Source organism: Camelus dromedarius, chromosome X (assembly GCF_036321535.1).
Source record: "Camelus dromedarius isolate mCamDro1 chromosome X, mCamDro1.pat, whole genome shotgun sequence".
Classification (NCBI taxonomy): domain Eukaryota; kingdom Metazoa; phylum Chordata; class Mammalia; order Artiodactyla; family Camelidae; genus Camelus; species Camelus dromedarius.
Genome location: NC_087472.1, coordinates 101,081,155 through 101,101,151, shown reverse-complemented (window position 1 = coordinate 101,101,151; position 19,997 = coordinate 101,081,155). Strand labels below are relative to the sequence as shown.

The 19,997-nt window shown below is 37.0% G+C and overlaps 1 protein-coding gene across 1 annotated transcript in view; it reads right to left on the bottom strand.

Moving 5' to 3' along the window:
- Positions 1 to 19,997, bottom strand: part of SCML2 (Scm polycomb group protein like 2) — a 91,761-nt gene that overhangs the window by 19,622 nt on the left and 52,142 nt on the right. The gene's annotated exons all lie outside the window — the stretch shown is intronic.

Genomic DNA, 19,997 nt, shown 5'->3' with positions numbered 1-19,997 from the left:
ATCGATCACTGTAACATCCACACTAACCTCACCTGGGGTGTCACCGCTGCAACTCACTGATTTCCAAGTATGTTTCCATGGCAGAATGTTTTTCCCTGTTTATGTTACTATCTCCCTCTCACCCTATTCCACTCAGCAAATGACATTACTTTCTACTTTATGAGAAGATTAAAGGCTATCTTTTGGGAGTAATCATAACCATCCCACTTCTCTGTCTTAAAATACTTCTATTTTCATTCATTCTCATCTCTTTCTCTTGTATCAAATGAAGTTTTCACTCTGCTCTTCTAAGCCTAATCCCCTTTTACTTATGTCTTAATAACTATCTTTTTGGTTCCTCTGGGATATTATAGTTTCAATTATCTCCTCTCTCTTCATGGTATTTAATCACTCGATTCTCAACTCCTTGCTCTCTGTTACAACCCTCACATATCCCTTATTTTGAAGTTTCCTCCCCTAGTTTCTGGTACTTCCAAGCCCTTGCATGAATCCTCCTTCTACTCACTATTAAGATACCAAGAAGAATCACCTTTACTTGATATTTCAATTTCCTTATTATTTTGTGTTTCCTTATAATAAGATTTTCTTCCCCCAACCACTTTAAAGAAATTCTTTCCAAGGTCAGTAATGACCCCTTCCTAGTAGCTAAATACAAATAAATCTTCATCGTCTTGACCAATCTATTCATTTCCACAGTTCTGGTCCCCATCTCTGAATATATGGCATGAAGAAAAGGAAATAGATTGAGCTCTAGACCTGAGTTTAAAAATTCCTGTACCAGGTTAGTTTAAGATAGAACCTAGGAGTATAGGAGGTTTTCAAAAAATACTTATTAAATGAATGAAAAATATTTTCAACCTGCAAGCCAATGTTACAACTACAAAACAAGCATTATTTTATATAAAGAATTAAGTTGTAACAAATAAAACATTACCTTATGGAACATGGCAAATGTAATGAAGTCAATATTTGATTCAAGAATTTTGATATTTGATATTAATAAACATTGAGACACAAAAATTTGAGCCATAGCTTCAAATACTCCCCTAAAATATTATATTCTAGTACAATAAAAACTCCTTGATGCATGGTATATATATATGTGTGTGTGTGTGTGTGTGTGTGTATATATATATATATATATATATATAAGCAAAATAAGAAAAATGCATTACAAAAAATTTTAAGTATGAAAAAAAATTTCACTTTAGAAGCTTTTCAAAGGCAGACTCAGTTTTGTTCACTGCCATATGGCCAGCACTAAAACAAAATACTTTTTAAACTACTAAAGAGGAAAGAGTAATCATTCAGTATACTAAACAGCAAAATTAAACTGTATACATTACACGTGTATTTTTTGGTCTCCTCCAAAGAGCAATCATAGAACATAGACATATGCTAAAACTCTAGTCAGTATTAAACTATTTCAAATAGAAAACAGGTTTATTTAAACAAGGTTAAAATTATATACAGCACTATAACCATGTGTTCACAGTGGTCACAAAGTGAGTAAAAACCTCTTTTAAAAAATTATGTGAAATATATAGGCTATGTTAATCACCTTTAATAAAAAATTTTATGTGAATACCTAACACAAAACTTGTCTGGCTCCTTAGCTTATCTTCAGGTAGAACAGATAATGTTCAGGTAAGAAAAATGTCCAGGAGATGAGAAGTTACTGAATTGTGAAAATGCAAAAAAAATTAATAAATCTTGGGAAACAATCAGAAGGCAGGAAACAAAGTCAAAAGGAGGCCTGGAAGCCTGGAACCGGGAGAACTGAAGAAAGAAAGGAGGTGGATGCCAATATTTATTGGCTACCCATTACGTGCTAAGCATTCAGTATCTGTTATCGCATGTAATCCTCCCAAATGTCCTATGAGGTAGGTATTACTGCCCTTTATACATGAGGAAACAGGCTCTGTGAAGTTAGGTAACTTAGCCAAGATTACTAAGATTATAAGATTGGCTAAGAGAGTTTCATCTCCTAAGGATATGCTTTTTCTAATATGCCACCTTATTTTCTTTCCTCTAACAAAAAAGGCTATTAAATTCACCTCCGAGTCAAAGTGCATGTTTGTTTAAAAAAAAAAAAAAAAGGCCCAAAAGACAACCTTGCAAACTCCTATGTGATATTCCACTAGTTGCTAGGTGCTCTCTGACAGAGGAAGTCTTGGGTTTTTAAAAATCAGATGTAGAGGCATACTTATAAGGAGAAAACATTAACAAGTACAGACAAAAACATGCTGGTTAAACTTGTCATGACTGGGAAGTTAACATTATTTAATATTGATGGGGGGGAATGGCTATGTGACTTTATTTGGCAAATGAAATGTTAATAGTTGTGATATGTACAGAGGCTTTCCCCATTTCAGCATTAGGTCTGCTCTCCTGGGCTTTTGCTTCCACCTTGTGAAGACTATGTCTTGGGCAGCCCACCAGTCACTGAGGAGTGAGATATGTGAAGCACACTTGAACTCGGTTCGTGGCTGGAGCCAAGTTTCACTGATCCTGACTAGATTAACCAAATATCTAGCGGATCTTCTAGCTGAGGCCAGCAATGCAGGATGCAGAATCCCAGCCAGCCAATCTGACTGAGATCTCGGCCCACTCCTTACACTACCATCTCCAAACTGGCATGCACTCTCATACCTGATTTCTAAGTAGTATTCATTAAATGTACATTTCTGCTGACACATGAAGACGCTTTATTATTGAAAGATAGTGCTTGCATTCTCTGAACTATGAAAAGAGAATAGCATATACAATTACAACACGTAGAAATGAACAACAACCCCGTATTTCCAGTTACTGTCACACATGTGCTGGTTTGGCCCACAAATGGCTGACGTGAACAGTAACTGTAAAATAGGTTGGAGATATAAACTAATATGTACCTTGCTTTTAATCTAAGAAGATTGATAGAGGTATGGTTGCTTACTGTTCTCCAGATTTTCCACCCACCCTTTACTTAATACCTAGTGGGGTTTTTTTGAACCAGTCTAGGCAATTTAGGAAATCAGAAGAAATAAATACGGTCCCAGTCATATAGTTCATATTCCATATATGTATTTGTGTATACATAAAAATTCCCCTCCTTAAGTAGACAGATTTATGATTTCCTTCTCCTCAAATAGACTGAATGTTACACATATGTATGTGTGTGTATATATATATAAATATATATATCTCTCTCTCCATATGGGAACAAGGGCAGAAACTATTATAAAAACAGATGATTTTCTCCAAAGGCACATGAAAAGATGCTCAACATTGTTAATTACCAGAGAAATACAAATCAAAACTACAATGAGGTTATCGCCTTACACTGCTCAGAATGGCCATAATCAAAAAAGTCTACAAATAATAAATGCTGGAGAGGATATGGAGAAAAGGGGACCCTCCTATACCACTGGCAGGAATGTAATTTGGTGCAGTCACTATGGAAAACAGTATGAAGGGTCCTTAAAAAACTAAAAGCAGAGCTACCATATGATCCAGCAATCCACTTTTGGGTATATATCCATAAAAGATGAAAACTCTGATTTGAAAAGTTACATGCACCTCAATGTTCTTAGTGGCACTATTTACAATAGTCAAGACATGGAAGCAACTTAAATGTCCATCAACAGATAACTGGATAAAGAAGATGTGGTACGCACACACACACAAACACACAAACTGAAATACTACTCAGCCACAAAAAAAGAAATAATGCCATTTGCAGTAACATGGATGGACCTAGAGATTATTATACTAATTGAAGTCAGACCAAGTCAAATATCATATGATATCACTTATATGTGGAATCTAAAAAATGATACAAATAAACTTATTTACAAAACAGAAACAGACTCACAGACATAGAAAACAAACTTACAGTTACCAAAGGGGAAAGGAGGGGACAAGGATAAAATAGGAGTTTAGGATTAGCAGACACAAACTGCCATTTATAAGATAGATAAACAACCCAATCCAAAAATGGGCAGAAAATCTAAACAAGCAATTCTCCAATGAAGACATACAAATGGCCAACAGGCACATGAAAAAATGCTCAATTTCACCAGTTATCAGAGAACTGCAAATCAAAACTACAATGAAGTATCACCTCATACAAGTCAGAATAGCCATCAATCAAAAGTCCACAAATGATAAATGCTGGAGAGGGTGTGGAGAAAAGGGAGCCCTCCTACACTGTTGGTGAGAATGTAGTTTGGTGCAGCCATTATGGAAAACAGTATGGAGATTCCTCAAAAAACTAAAAATAGACATACCCTATGATCTAGCAATCCCACTTCTAGGTATATATCCAGAGGGAACTCTAATTTGAAAAGATACTAGCACCCCAATGTTCAGAGCAGCACTATATACAATAGCCAAGACATGGAAACAACTTAAGTGTCCATCGACAGAGGACTGAATAAAGAAGCAGTAGTATATTTATACAAGGAATACTACTCAGCCATAAAAAAGAATAAAATTATGCCATTTGCAGCAACATGGATGGACCTGAAGATTGTCATTCTAAGTGAAGCAAGCCAGAAAGAGAAAGAAAAATACTATATATAACTCATATGTGGAATCTAAAAAAAGAAAAAAGACACTAATGAAATCATCTACAAAATGGAAATAGACATGCAGACATAGTAAACAATCTTATGGTTACTAGTCAGAAAGGGGGTGGGAAGGGATAAATTTGGGACTTTGAGATTTGCAAATATTAACTACTATATATAAAAATAGATTAAACAACAAATTTCATCTGTGTAGCACAGGGAACTATATTCAATATTTTGTAATAACCTTTAATGAGAAAGGCTATGAAGATGAATATACATATGTATATGTATGACTGGGACATTACTCTGTACACCAGAGACTGACACAATGTAATTGACTATAATTCAATTAAAAAAAAAAAAAAGAAATGAATGAAAGTTTCCTGCACACAAAAAAAAGTTCTACTGCTTGGAAAAAAATTAAAATAAAAAAGATAAAAAACAACAGGGTCCTACTGTATAGCACAGGGAACTATATTCAATATCTTCTAATGACCTATAACAAAAAAGAATATGAAAGATTATATATATATCTATGAATCACTATGCATATACACCAAAAACTAACACAACATTGTAAATAAACCATACTTCCCCCACAAAAAATAAAAATTAAAGAAAACCCAATGTCTTGAATTTGAGATTAGAAATAGACAAAACCGAGTGAGACGGAGAAGATGGCGGAGTAGAAGGACGCTCGCAGGTCACCCTCTCCCACAAATACACCAAGACCCACATCTACAGACCCACTCAGTCAACAAGAGCACCTGTGGAACTCCGACAGAACATCGCCCTCTTCAAAAGATAAAGACGCCAAAAATCTGGTAGGAAAAAAGGAAAAAAGAAAACAAAAGGCAAAGCAGCGCCGGATGGGTCCCGCGGGGAGGGAGCGGCAAAGGAGGACTGGCGCTCGCTCGCTGGGTCTCCCCTCTCCAACTGAGAGGCCAGCGGGACTGAGCGGGAGCCTCCGAGGCTCGGATCTGTACAGAGCAGCCCTTGACTAACAGAACTAAGTTAAACGGGCACAGAGCGTCCCCCCGACACCCAGCCTGAGACGCGGACCGGCAGCGGCGGGCAGAGCCAGGCTGCACAAGCCGGGCGGAGGAAGGGGGCGGCTCCACAGAGGCAGCCCCAGGGGACTGCAAGGGGCTGCGCGCCGTGGCTGTGGGTGCACAGGGCAGAACCACCTGGGCCCTCCATAAAACAGCAAGGTTGATGTGCTCTCGGGGGAAGGGTGCACACCTCCATCTCTGAAAACCAGCGGAAAGTTTTCCAGGGAAGAGAGGCGGGGCTCAGGCACAGCCTCCATATCCTCCGGCGCTGAGCACCCAGGCGGGGGCGGGGGCGAAACCTGCATCCGCACCGAAGGGCTTAGCAGCCTCAAAGGCCAGACTGAGACTGCCCTGCAGCCCGGGCAGATAGGATCCTTCCACCCTGGTCCCTCAGAAAACTTGCTCCACAAAGACAAACAAGGAGCTGTGTTTTTGCTCGGAGCAGGGACAGGGCTGTCCCTGGGTCTTCCCCAAGCCCACCTGCGGAGCGCCGACCAGGGCGGAGCGCGCAGCCACACAGAGCAGCGGAGCTACCGGCAGCGGCGCAGGTAGAGCAAGAGCGGCCCCCCGCCTTTCGGGCAGGAACACAGCCCCTGACCGAGGTGCTGGGAGGGGGCACGACCCGCCCTCCTACCTGGCCAGTCTGCAACATCTGACTGCGGCATCCGGAGGGCAGTGACCTGCCCGCCCACAGCAGAGAGCTGCACCTGACCCAGTGTTAGGAGGAGGCGCGATCTGCTTGCCGACAGGTGCTGGGAGCAGCACAGAAGAGGGCGCCAGCGGAGGGCCTCTGAAAACAGAAAGCTGAGCTTCCAAAACAGGACGAAGACAGAAAGACTTCACAGTAAAAGCACACAGACTCCAGGAGAACACCAACAAACCACCCCCCCCCCTTTTTTTTTAAATCTGTTTTTACCTGTTCTATTTTCTATTACTCTTAATTTTTACTTCTTAATTCATTTCTATTTCTCTTGGGTTTTGATGTCCTGCTATTGATTAGACACAGGTTTCAAATGCATCTATTCATCTCCCCCCCCCCTTTTTTGTAAAGGTTTTAAAAGGACGTCTCAACCCGATTAATACTCTGCTTCAACTCACTCTTCTATTATTCATTACACACTGTTTTCAAACCCTCTTTCTCCCTTCTTTTAAAATTCTTTCTCTCTCTTATTTTTTTTTCTTTTTTTCCTAAGTTCTATTCCTAAACAGGCATTAGATAGATAAAATCCTTAAGGACCAAAATAAACAACTGATACTCCATAAACCACAGTGCCAAAGAGGTATGAGCAAGATGAAGAAGCAGAAAAACCTTTCCCAATTAAAAGACAAGAGAAATCCCCTGAAAGAAAGATCAACGAAATAGACATCGATAGCCCACTAGATCAAAATTTCAAAATAGGAGTGATCGAATTGCTGAAGGAATTAAAAGAGATAGTGTTTAGAGATATAAAATATGTCAAAAATGAAATTGAAGCTATAAAGAAGAGCCAAGTAGAATGGGTAAACTCATTGACAGAGATGAGGAATGATCTAACAGCTGTGCAAAGCTGACTAGATAATGCAGAGGAACGAATTAGTGATCTAGAAGACAGGGCAATAGAAAGCACCCATTCAGAAGAACTACAAGAGAAGCAAATAAAAAATAATGAAAATAGCATAAGGGACCTATGGGATAATATAAAGCGTCCCAATCTTCGCATAATAGGGGTCCCAGAAGGAGAAGAAAGATCAAAGGGGATTGAAAAGGTTTTTGAAGAAATCATGACTGAAAACTTCCCAAACTTAAAGAAGGAATCAGATATCCAAGTACAGGAAGCTCAGAGGGTCCCAAACAGGAAGAACCCAAATAGACCCACACCAAGACATATCGTAATCAAGATGGCCAGAGTCAAAGATAAAGAAATGATTCTAAAGGCAGCAAGAGAAAAGCAAAGAGTAAGTTACAAGGGAACCCCCATAAGGCTCTCAGCTGATTTCTCTACACAAACACTACAGGCCAGAAGGGAGTGGCAAGATATATTCAAAGCCCTGAATGAAAAAAAGATGCAGCCTAGGATCCTTTATCCAGCAAGGCTATCCTTGATGATAGAAGGAGAAATAAAGAGTTTCACAGACAAAAAAAAGCTGCAGGAGTTTAGCAACACTAAACCCATGCTAAAAGAAATATTGAAAGGGCTATTCTAAATAGAAAAGCAGCAGGATGCTACAGAAATGAGAAACTCACAACTGGAAAGGTGATAACTCATGAATTACAAATAAAGTAAACATGAAATTATAAAAGAAGACATACAAATCACTGAGAGTGGGAGAGGGAGGCAGGGAAATATAGAATATTTTTTTCTCTCTTTTTTAAATTTTTTTAACAGTAGGATGGGTTTGAGATCATGTTACTATCAGTTTAATAAAAACAGTTATAGTAATGGGTTGATAGATTTACAAAAAAGGGTAACCACAAGCCAAAAATTTACAAAGGAGTCACAAAAATTAAATAAAATCCATGATAATACAAAGGAAAATTACCAAACCACAAAAGGAAGAAGAAAGGAACAAAGAGGATATACCAATTCAACTGCAAAGATAAGTTCAAAATGGCAATAAACACACATCTATCATTAATTACTGTAAATGTTAATGGACTAAATGCTCCAGTCAAAAGACACAGAGTGGCAGACTGGATAATAAAGCAAGAACCTTCAATAGGCTGCATACAAGAGACCCACTTTAGGGAGAAGGACACATATAGATTGAGAGTGAAAGGATGGAAAAGGATATTCCATGCAAATGGAAAAGCCAAAAAAGCAGGTGTTGCAGTACTGATTTCAGACAAAATAGACTTTAAAACAAAGGCCATAAAGAAAGATAAAGAAGGACATTTTATAATGATTAAAGGAGTGATACAAGATGAGGATATTACACTCGTTAATATATATGCACCCAATATAGGAGCACCTAAGTACATACAAGAATTACTAACAGAGATAAAGGGGGATATTGATGGGAATACAATCATAGTTGGAGACTTTTAACACTGCATTAACATCACTAGACAGATCTTCCAGACAGAAAATAAACAAGGCAACAGAGAAATTAAATACTACAATAGAAAAACTAGATTTGGTGGATATTTTCAGAGCATTACACCCCCCAAAAATAGGATATACATTCTTTTCAAGTGCACATGGAACATTTTCCAGGATCGATCATGTACTTGGGCACAAAAGAAACCTCAACAATTTTAAGAAGATAGAAATTATCTCAAGCATCTTTACTGACCACAATGCCATGAAACTGGAAATCAACAACAGAGAAACAAAGGAGAAAAAAAGGAAAGCATGGAGATTAAACAATATGTTATTGAAAAAACAATGGATCAATGAGGAAATCAAAGCTGAAATTAAAAAATACCTTGAGACAAATGATAATGAAAGCACAACCACTCAAAACCTATGGGACACAGCAAAGGCAGTGCTAAGAGGGAAGTTTATAGCGATACAGGCCTTCCTCAAAAAAGAAGAACAATCTCAAATAAACAATTTAACCCACCACCTGAATGAATTAGAAAAAGAAGAACAAAAAGCCCCAAAAAGCAGCAGAAGGAAGGAAATAATAAAAGATCAGAGGGGAATTAAATACAATAGAGATTAACAAGACCACAGAAAAAATCAACCAAACCAAAAGCTGGTTTTTTGAAAAAGTAAATAAAATCGACAAACCTCTGGCCAAACTCACAAAGAAGAAAAAAGAGAGAGCACAAATTAGCAAAATAAGAAAGGAAAATGGAGAAATTACAACAAACAAAATAGAAATACAGAATATCATACGAGAATATTATGAAAAACTATATGGAACCAAACTGGATAACCTAGAGGAGATGGACAAGTTTCTGGAAACATACTGTCCACCAAAACTGAATCAAGAAGAATCTGAACACTTGAACAATCCGATCACTAGAAAGGAAATAGAAATAGCAATTAAAAACCTCCCTACAAATAAAAGTCCAGGACCGGACGGCTTCACCGGGGAATTCTACCAAACATACAAAGAAGAACTCATACCAGTCCTTCTCAAACTCTTCCAGACGATTGAAAAGGAGGGAATACTCCCAAACTCATTCTATGAAGCCACCATCACCTTGAAACCAAAACCAGGCAAAGACACTACAAAAAAAGAGAATTATAGGCCAATATCACTGATGAACATAGACGCCAAAATCCTCACCAAAATTTTAGCAAATAGAATCCAACAACACATAAAAAAGATTATACATCATGACCAAGTGGGGTTCATCCCAGGGACACAAGGCTGGTTCAACATAACGGAAATCAATCAGTGTAATACATCACATCAACAAGAGAAAGGACAAAAACCACATGATCATCTCAATCGATGCAGAAAAAGCAATTGATAAAATTCAACACCCATTTATGATAAAAACTCTCGCCAAAGTGGGTATAGAGGGAACATATCTCAACATAATAAAAGCTATATATGACAAACCTACAGCCAGCATAGTACTCAACGGTGAAAAACTCAAAAGCTTCCCACTAAAATCTGGGACAAGACAAGGATGCCCACTATCACCACTCCTATTCAACATAGTCCTGGAAGTCCTAGCCACAGCAGTCAGGCAAGAGAAAGAAATAAAAGGGATCCAAATTGGAAAAGAAGAGGTAAAAGTGTCATTATATGCTGATGACATGTTACTATATATAGAAAACCCTAAAAGGTCCACACAAAAGCTACTAGAGCTGATTGAAGAATTCAGCAAGGTAGCAGGTTACAAAATTAACGTTCAAAAATCAGTTGCATTTCTTTACACTAACGATAAATCAACAGAAGAAGAAAGTAAAGAAACAATCCCCTTTAAAATAGCACCCAAAGTAATAAAATACCTGGGAATAAATCTAACCAAGGAGGTGAAAGAATTATACACAGAAAACTATAAACCATTGATGAAGGAAATTAAAGAAGACTTTAAAAAATGGAAAGATATTCCATGCTCTTGGATTGGAAGAATCAATATTGTTAAAATGGTCACACTGCCCAAGGCAATCTACAGATTTAATGCAATCCCTATCCAATTACCCAGGACATAGTTCACAGAACTAGAAAAAATCATAATAAAATTCATATGGAACCATCAAAGACCTAGAATTGCCAAAGCATTACTGAAGAGAAAGAAAGAGGCTGGAGGAATAACTCTCCCAGACTTCAGACAATACTATAGAGCTACAGTCATCAAGACAGCATGGTATTGGTACCAAAACAGACATATAGACCAATGGAACAGAATTGAGAGCCCAGAAATGAACCCACAAACTTTTGGTCAACTCATCTTTGACAAAGGAGGCAAGAATATACAATGGAATAAAGACAGTCTCTTCAGCAAATGGTGTTGGGAAAACTGGACAGCAGCATGTAAAACAATGAAGCTAGAACACTCCCTTACACCATATACAAAAATCAACTCAAAATGGATTAAAGACTTAAACGTAAGACAAGATACAATAAACCTCCTAGAGGAAAACATAGGCAAAACATTATCTGACATACATCTCAAACATTTTCTCCTAGAAGAAATAAAAGCAAGAATAAACAAATGGGACCTAATGAAACTTACAAGCTTCTGCACAGCAAAGGAAACCAGAAGTAAAACAAGAAGAAAACCTACGGAATGGGAGAAAATTTTTGCAAGTGAAACCGACAAAGGCTTGATCTCCAGAATATGTAAGCAGCTCATACGACTCAATAAGAAAAAAATAAACAACCCAATCCAAAAATGGGCAGAAGACCTAAACAAGCAATTCTCCAAGGAAGACATACAAATGATCAAAAAGCACATGAAAAAATGCTCAATATCACTAATTATCAGAGAAATGCAAATCAAAACTACAATGAGGTATCACCTCACACCAGTCAGAATGGCCGTCATTCAAAAATCCACAAATGACAAATGCTGGAGAGGCTGTGGAGAAAGGGGAACCCTCCTACACTGCTGGTGGGAATGCAGTTTGGTGCAGCCACTATGGAAAACAGTGTGGAGATTCCTCAAAAGACTAGGAATAGACTTACCATATGACCCAGGAATCCCACTCCTGGGCTTGTATCCAGAAGGAAATCTACTTCAGGATGACACCTGCACCCCAATGTTCATAGCAGCACTATTTACAATAGCCAAAACATGGAAACAGCCTAAATGTCCATCAACAGGTGACTGGATAAAGAAGTGGTGGTATATTTATACAATGGAATACTACTCAGCCATAAAAACCGACAACATAATGCCATTTGCAGCAACATGGATGCTCCTGGAGAATGTCATGCTAAATGAAGTAAGCCAGAAAGAGAAAGAAAAATACCATATGAGATCACTCATATGTGGAATCTAAAAAACAAAAACAAAAACAAAAACAAACAAACAAAAACAAAGCGTAAATAAAGGACAGAAATAGACTCACAGACAGAGAATACAGACTTGTGGTTACCAGGGGGGTGGAGGGTGGGAAGGGATAGACTGGGATTTCAAAATTGTAGAATAGACTACACTGTATAGCACAGGGAAATATACACAAAATGTTATGATGGCTCACAGAGAAAAAAAGGTGACAATGAGTGTGTATGTGTCCATGGATAACTGAAAAATTGTGCTGGACACTGGAATTTGACACAACATTGTAAAATGATTATAAATCAGTGAAAAATGTTAAAAAAAAAAAAAAGAAAATCAATGTAGATCCGCCATACAAAGAAGCTTATGTTTAGAACTTGTAAGAATTGAGAAAATATACTTTGAACTACCACTCTTTAAAAAAAAAAAAAAACTTCCAAAATCTGGCACATGAATCCCACAAAGTTTTTTTCTAGATCTGCAGAATTTTTTTTTTTTTTTGCAAGGGGGAGATAATTAGTTTTATTTATTTATTTACTTTTTCAGTGGAGGTACTGGGGATTGAACCCAGGACCTTGTGTATGCTAAGCACGTGCTCTGCCACTTGAGCTATACCCTCCCCCCTAGATCTCTAGAATTTGATCAAATGATTTCTCTTGTAAATAATTACAATACTTTATATTATTATATGAATATATTTTAAACTTCAAGTTGATAAACTCAAACCACAATTAAGTAGAGGTGGGAGACCACAAAGGGGAGCGCTCATGCCCTGAGAGGGTTGCAGAGCCCAAATGGAAGAAGAAAGACTCCTCTTCTTTCCTGGCAAGGACTCAGCCAGTGGAAGGCTTACAGACTCGTTGTTCACTACAGCCCTCTCAACTTCCTTTTTCTCTCTATAAAAGCATTCTCCTTCCCTTGCTGTACAGGAGAACTTGCACTTGGCTTATCGTGGTTACAGACCCCAAATTGCGATTCTCTGCTGATTCTGAATAAACCCATCTTTGCTGGAAAAAAAAAGAAACAGACAAAACCAAATATGAACAGCCAAAAACAGAAAAGCAAAATATGGTTTGAAAAACCAAAACTGAGTAAAAAAGAAAAAAAATCTGTCATTGTAAACATCTGACACTGGAACCTTTTGCAGAGTTAGAAATTCTTTGCAAGTCATCATCCTTATTTTTAAAACTCCATATACAATGAAAATATCATTTATACTAAGGATCTTTCATAGTGGTAACTATAAAACCAAAGAAATACTAAAACCCTCCATTTTAAAAAACATGGAGATATCGATAGAGACAGTTACACCTAAACTATCCAGCCTTGAGACTTGATATTCACAGAAACTCAGTCAAGGTACCTAATGTCTCTATCTGGAACTTTGCTCCCTGTTCAACAGAGCTCACGTTGCTACATACTGATCGGTCATGGACAGAAATAAGAGCAAAGGGGAGGCTGAGTCAAATGTAAACCCTCTGAACTTCCTTCATTCATTCTTGCTACCATCCCACACCATAGCTCTGACTTCCTTGACTGGTATCTTCAGACACTGCCACACTTCTTTTCTCCTCTTCCCCAACCTGTATGAAAGAACCCACAATCCCACCCCAGAAACCTTGCTTTAGAAATTAAATGTTCATAACAGACAGTTTGCTTTACCTCTGAAACTAGCTTTATGAATACCCAAAGACTATCATTGTTACATAACAGTGACTTTACCTTTTCATAGGCATAGTGATAATCTTTTAAATGTATATATTTCCTTATTTTTAGCAATACAAAATCATGTTAGAAAACCTCAAATAAGCTAAGAAAAATTGAAGGAAACCACAAGGGATAGTTACTAGTAGAAAAAGAAACAAGGAAGCATGTTCCTACCACTTTTCACAGCAGGCATTTTGGAAGCCAGCTGAGGACTATGAATTTTCTCAGATGAAGTGGGGAAGAGATCAGATGGACACAGGACTCTGGTACCAACTGCTCTTCATACCTGCTCCCTCCCGTTCTTACTATCTAGTGCAAAGACACTGGGTTTCAGATTAATTAGGTTCAAATCCAGCTTTACCACATAATAGCTATGAGAAAGAATAGCTCGGGCAAATTATTTAAATTCTGCATGTGGCATGTGGTATACACTCAATTAATGTTATTAGCTGCTATTATTAGCAGCACCACCACCATCACCATCCCTGTGTCTATTCTCACTCTCCCTTCCCAGGCTCTGAGGGTGCCCCATGCCCTCTTTCATCAATGGATTGGATGTTGGGGAAAATCTGCTGTCAATGCCTAACAAATGGAAGAAAAAGTTTCCTCCAAAGATGGAACTCTTATTTGTCTACATTCTAACTAACACCTTCACTCCTTCCTTTTATGACCAATGTTCACTTTTTAGCCCATGTTCACTATTACTATCATTTTCTCATTTTTCAACTCTCTGCACACTTCCAGGCACCTCTTTTTAGGGAACCTCTGGGTGCTAACATCACCCACAATCTCCTAACAGCAGCCATTGAGAATGATGCTTCTAATCTTATTTGACTTCCAGTAAGCACCAAACATTTAATTTTAAAATTCTCCCTTCTCCCTGGGTTTTGCACAACCACTCCCTCCTTTTTTTCTTCCTACTCTCTGTCACTTTTCCTATGGTGTCTCTGAGGACTAGCTGTCTTCTCCCTACCCTCATCTCAGTTTTGAGTGCTTTAGTTCACTCTTGATCTCAGCTACCGCCTATACATAATGATTCTCAGACTTCTTGCTCTCATGTTCTCTTGCTCACTCAAGAATTCACATGCCTACCTCCCCCAATTCCACCCCCTACAGGCCTGTCTCAAGTTCCAGAGCTGTGTTTTCAATAGCTAGCTAATCTAAATAAGCATCTCAAACTCAACATGTCCAAAAGCAGAATCATCATGCTTATCCTATATGCTGTATCTTGATGAATGCCATTACCTTTTTTTCACCTGATTACCAGAAGTCAGAAATCTTGAAGTCATCTTTGTACCATTCCTCCCTCCACATGTCTAACCAAGCCTACCTCCTTTACGTATTTCCCAGTTGTGTTCTTCTTTATGGCTGTCAATGACGTGGTCCAAGACCTCGTTACTTCTCATGTAAGCTATAATACAAGCCTCTTAATTGCCATTCCTAGCTGCCCTTTCCAATCCATATTCTATAGTGCATCAGCATGATCTTTCTAACAAATTGTATGTCACTTTTCCACTTGAAAATCTTCAGTGATGCCACATTACCCATATGCTAAAATCTGAACTCCTTTGCCTGGTATCCCAAGGCCCTCTACACATCTTCAGAGCCTCTTTTCATCTCTTCTCCAAGTACCATTACAGACTCAGCAATAATCATCTGCTTTAGATCCTCAAACTTTCTGACCCTTACTGCCTTTGCAGAGGCTGACCCAAGAAAGGCCTTCCCTCCCTTGTGAACAGCTTAACTACCATACGTTATTTGAAACTCTGCTTTGTAAAATTCTAGCACTAAGCTCCAAGGCAAATCATAGGATCTTAATGTTCATATACCACACATACTGCATTTATCTCTATTGGCCAAGATCTTATAGCAGCTTATCTTTACTTACACATCTATCTGTCCTGCCACACTGTGAGTTCCTTTAGGGTAAATAACTATGTAAGTTCCATTGTTATATCTCCAACATCTGGTCTAGGGTCTGCCACATAATGGGAATCCAATAAATATTTGTTAAATGAATAAATGTTTAATATTCAAATTTTGTCTCTGATCTTATATTCCTACAGAAATAATTCAGGTAGGTTTCACATTTAACAGATGATCATGGCTTAATCACATCAGTTTTCTTAAGTATGCTTCAAATACTAATCAACCAACTTAAAAATCACCCTCTAGAATACACTCCATTCAAAAATGAAGTAAGGACTGTAAATCAAAACCACAATGAGGTACCACTTCACATCCACTAAGATGGCTATAATTTTTTAAAAAGGAAAATAACAAGTGTTGGCAAAGATATGGAGAAATTGTAACCTTCATACATTGCTGGTGGGAATGTAAAGTTGTGCAGCTCTATGGAAAAGTTTGGACATTCCTGAAAAAGTTAAACATATAATCAACATATGAACCAGCAATTCCACTCCTAGCTGTACAGTCAAAAGAAATGAAAACAGGGACTCAAACAAATACATGTATGGGCATGTTCATAGCAGTACTATTAACGGTAGCCAAAAGGTGGGAACAGCCCAAATGTCCATCAATGGATAAACAGATAAACAAATTTGTGGTATACACATACAATGGAATATTATTCCGCCAAAAAAGGAATAACTGATATACGCTATGACATGGATGAACTTTGAAGACATTATGCTAAGTGAAAGAAGCTAGATACAAAATCATATAGTATATGTTTCTTTTTACATGAAATATCTGGAATAGACAAATTCATAGTAACAAGAATACAGATTGGTGGTTACCAGAAGAGGGAGTAGAGCGTAACTGTTTAATGGGTACAGGGTTTCCTTTTAGAGTGATGAAAATGTTTTGGAACTAGACAGAGGTGGTAGTTGCACAACACTGTGAATGTACTAAGTGCCCTCAAAATTGTGCATTATTAAATGGTTAATTTTATATTATGTGAATTTCACATCACTAAAAAAAAAAAAAAAACAACAAAAAAAACTGCCCTGGGGAGAAAAAAGAAGAGAAATTTGTATACTTCAAATGAGCCAGAGACTTTACATATTATTAAAATTTACCTTTACAATTTTGTAAAGCAAGTATTATCATCACAATTTTACATATAAAGATATAGAGGCTCAACAAGATAAGTAACACTGAATCCAGTATCACACATCTAGTCTAGAAGTGGTAGAAATGGGATTCAAATTCAGGTCTGTCTCACCCAGAAGCCCATGTTCTTCGCTTAACCTGGGTACTGTTTTTAATTAGTGAGGGAAAAAAATGAAAAGATATGGTTTTTTAATTAAAATATTTTCTTCCATAAACTTAATGAACAAAATGCAGAATTAAGTAGTTTAGTTAAACATTTTTTTCATGTTCAAATTTGAGGGCACTTACATGTAAACAACAAAGAAAAATATTTAAAGTAATACTGGAAACAAATTAACAACATGGCCTTAATAATCCAGTGTTTAGGTGCTTTAGTTTTTTCAATTCCCTTGGCTGAAAATAGACCCTTAAGAAAAAAATTGAATCAAATATTAGAGGAATATCTTCTGACAGTCTTTCTTTATTCTTCTAATTTTCTTGTGGATTTTCTCCAATTCAAATATTTACAATCATAACACATTTTATATTTATCTATACATTATTAGAATAACAGAGTAAGACTACTTAAGTAGATGGGACCAAATCTATACAATTCTATACACATGGAACAGAATACAACATATGCTTTTGAAGATGTCGTCAGTTAGTCTCAATGACTATTGGCAATGAACATTTCTGATTTTTTAAGTTTCCTAAGGCTTATCTAACAAAATGTTAACAGTGATTATATCCAGATGGCAGGAATACAAGCAGTTTTTTTATTTTACTCATCACTTATTCTTGTTTTCTAAATATTCTACAATACCAATTGTCACTGAAAATATAAAATGCCCCCAAAGATAAACAACCTAGTCACTTTTCTGAGTAACAACAGAACCAGTCACTCTAAATATTTAGATGTCTCTAAAGAAAACAACTTTTCAACATAAGCATTACAATAGTCTATTATGTAAAAAGCCATACAACTTTAAGACTAGCATACATGAATCCACTAAAAATAACATTAGAAAAACCGACAGAGGCTTACTGCATACCTTCAGTGAACTTAGAATCAGCAGTTTCAGAATTAAAGGGCAGATCCCCTCAGTACCAAGACAGAAATCTTTCAGAGAAGCCGACTCAACATAACATAATCATAAAAGCATCTCTATTGCCCAAGCAGTTGACCGTCAGAGACACATAGCCTACCGTTCATAATAACAGGAGCACTCTCTGATCAGATATCAGACACCCCCCACACCTCAATTCTGCTTCCCACAGGTCTCTGCTTATCATTCTTCCTTTTATCATCACTTACCATATTGCTTTTTAAAAATATTTATTTTATTATATGTACATTAATTTATTTATTGTTTTGGGGAGAGGCAATTAGGTTGGTTTATTTCTTTCTTTATTTGTTTCTTTATTTATTTAGATGGAGGTACTGGGGATTGAACATAGGACCTCATGCATGCTAATAAGCATGCGCTTTACCACTTTAACTATACCCTCCCTGCATACTGCTTTTTCACTCTCTTACTTTCCTACTGTGCCCGAAACAAACATAAAAGTCCTTTTTTGAACTCCCTCTTCATTTTAAAAGGTTTGTTTTACAACTAATCACTACAAGGGAAAAAATGGCAAACACTGGAGAAGTTACAAAGGAAAAGAAGATCTCTTAATTTTTAGTGGTAGCTAATCTTGCACCCAGTTACCTATTCTAATCTGAGGGTTCTGCTCAGTTTCCTGCTCATTTACCAAGCAGAAACACTTTGTTTGGCATGGTGAGAGTGCAATAGTGTTAACAAACCCAGCCCTCTTGCCTAGCTCCTCCATTGTCCTTCCTGATTCTCCTTCATGACCCACATAGGTTTTTTCCTCAACACCAAGAACCACAGTCTTACAGTATTAAAAATACCTTAAACATATAATAAAAGGTAACTCTCACATAAAAAGAAGTAAATCATTCACTCAGCAAATAAAGATCTCATTTAAAAGAACTTGCTTTTGGGGTCTGACAGAGGATTCCCATTTGGGATGTGCTGCTATGTCTGTTCCAGTAGCCTTCAAAAATTATGTCTGGACAACTAAACCAAAACCAAATATACTGAAAGGATCTGTCTTTAATTCACTCCTCCTTCCCTCATCTCAAAAGGGGGCTTGGAGATCTAAGATGAACACATTAAAGAGAGAAGAAACTCTTCATACACCTACCTTAAAAAACATAAGTTAATCTGTATAAAATACTGTATCTTAAGGTTATTGAAAACTTATTAAACTGTTACTGGGAAAAATTTCCCAAACACAACTGAAAGGTTAAAGGATAGCTCTCTAACTTAAACAAAATAATAAAGTACAATTAAAGTTGTTTATCTCCATACCCAAGTGACAATGCCTTTTTTCTTGTCATACATGCAAAACTAAAATAAAAAAATCTAATTTAGTAGAATTTACATGGTTTTTCTACCCTGTTATATAATTATATCTCATAAGTATTTAGTCTAGAAAGGAAATCATAGAAGTTTAAGAACAAGCTAGAAACCGCAATGAGAATTTAGAAGAGCTTTAACAGTGTTGTTTTAAAAATATATTTGTTTTCTACTTGTGGATCACAGATGCTTTGCAAACCACTCCCTCCAGTTTGATAGGGTTTGCTTCCCATGAAGACTATTTTAATTTCACAATTGCTCCTCTTGTCTGCTCACTTCAAAAGAAACCAAGATTTTGGTTATAATGACATTATTAAAGAAGGTGATAGTTTCCAAAACCTTTAATATTTTCAGAAGAAAGTTCACAGGAAAAAAAAGCACATCAGCAGTTTCAGGACAATTCATAATTCATCTAATAAGACTGAGCTTTTAAAAACCACTCAATTTTTAAATGATAGCATATTTTGTCTTACTGAATGACGTCTGTACAGTGACTTCGATTATACTCCTAAAAAAATCATAGCAGTCACCACTATAATTTCCACAAAATGCATTAAATGTATTGACACTATATTTAATTAGTAAGATACGTTATCCACATTTCTATACCATAAAAATCCTTTTAATAAGTCTCATGTAATACCAGTGAAAAATCATGTAATATTCCTCAAAGCTATAAAAAAAATTTGGCAACACTTTTCATTATAAATTGGAGATTTAAATGATCGAGTCTGACTTAAAATAATAGGGTTGTTCCTTTTTTTAAGCCATTTTTATGGTGGAAATAACCAAAATCTGACTTTTCCCT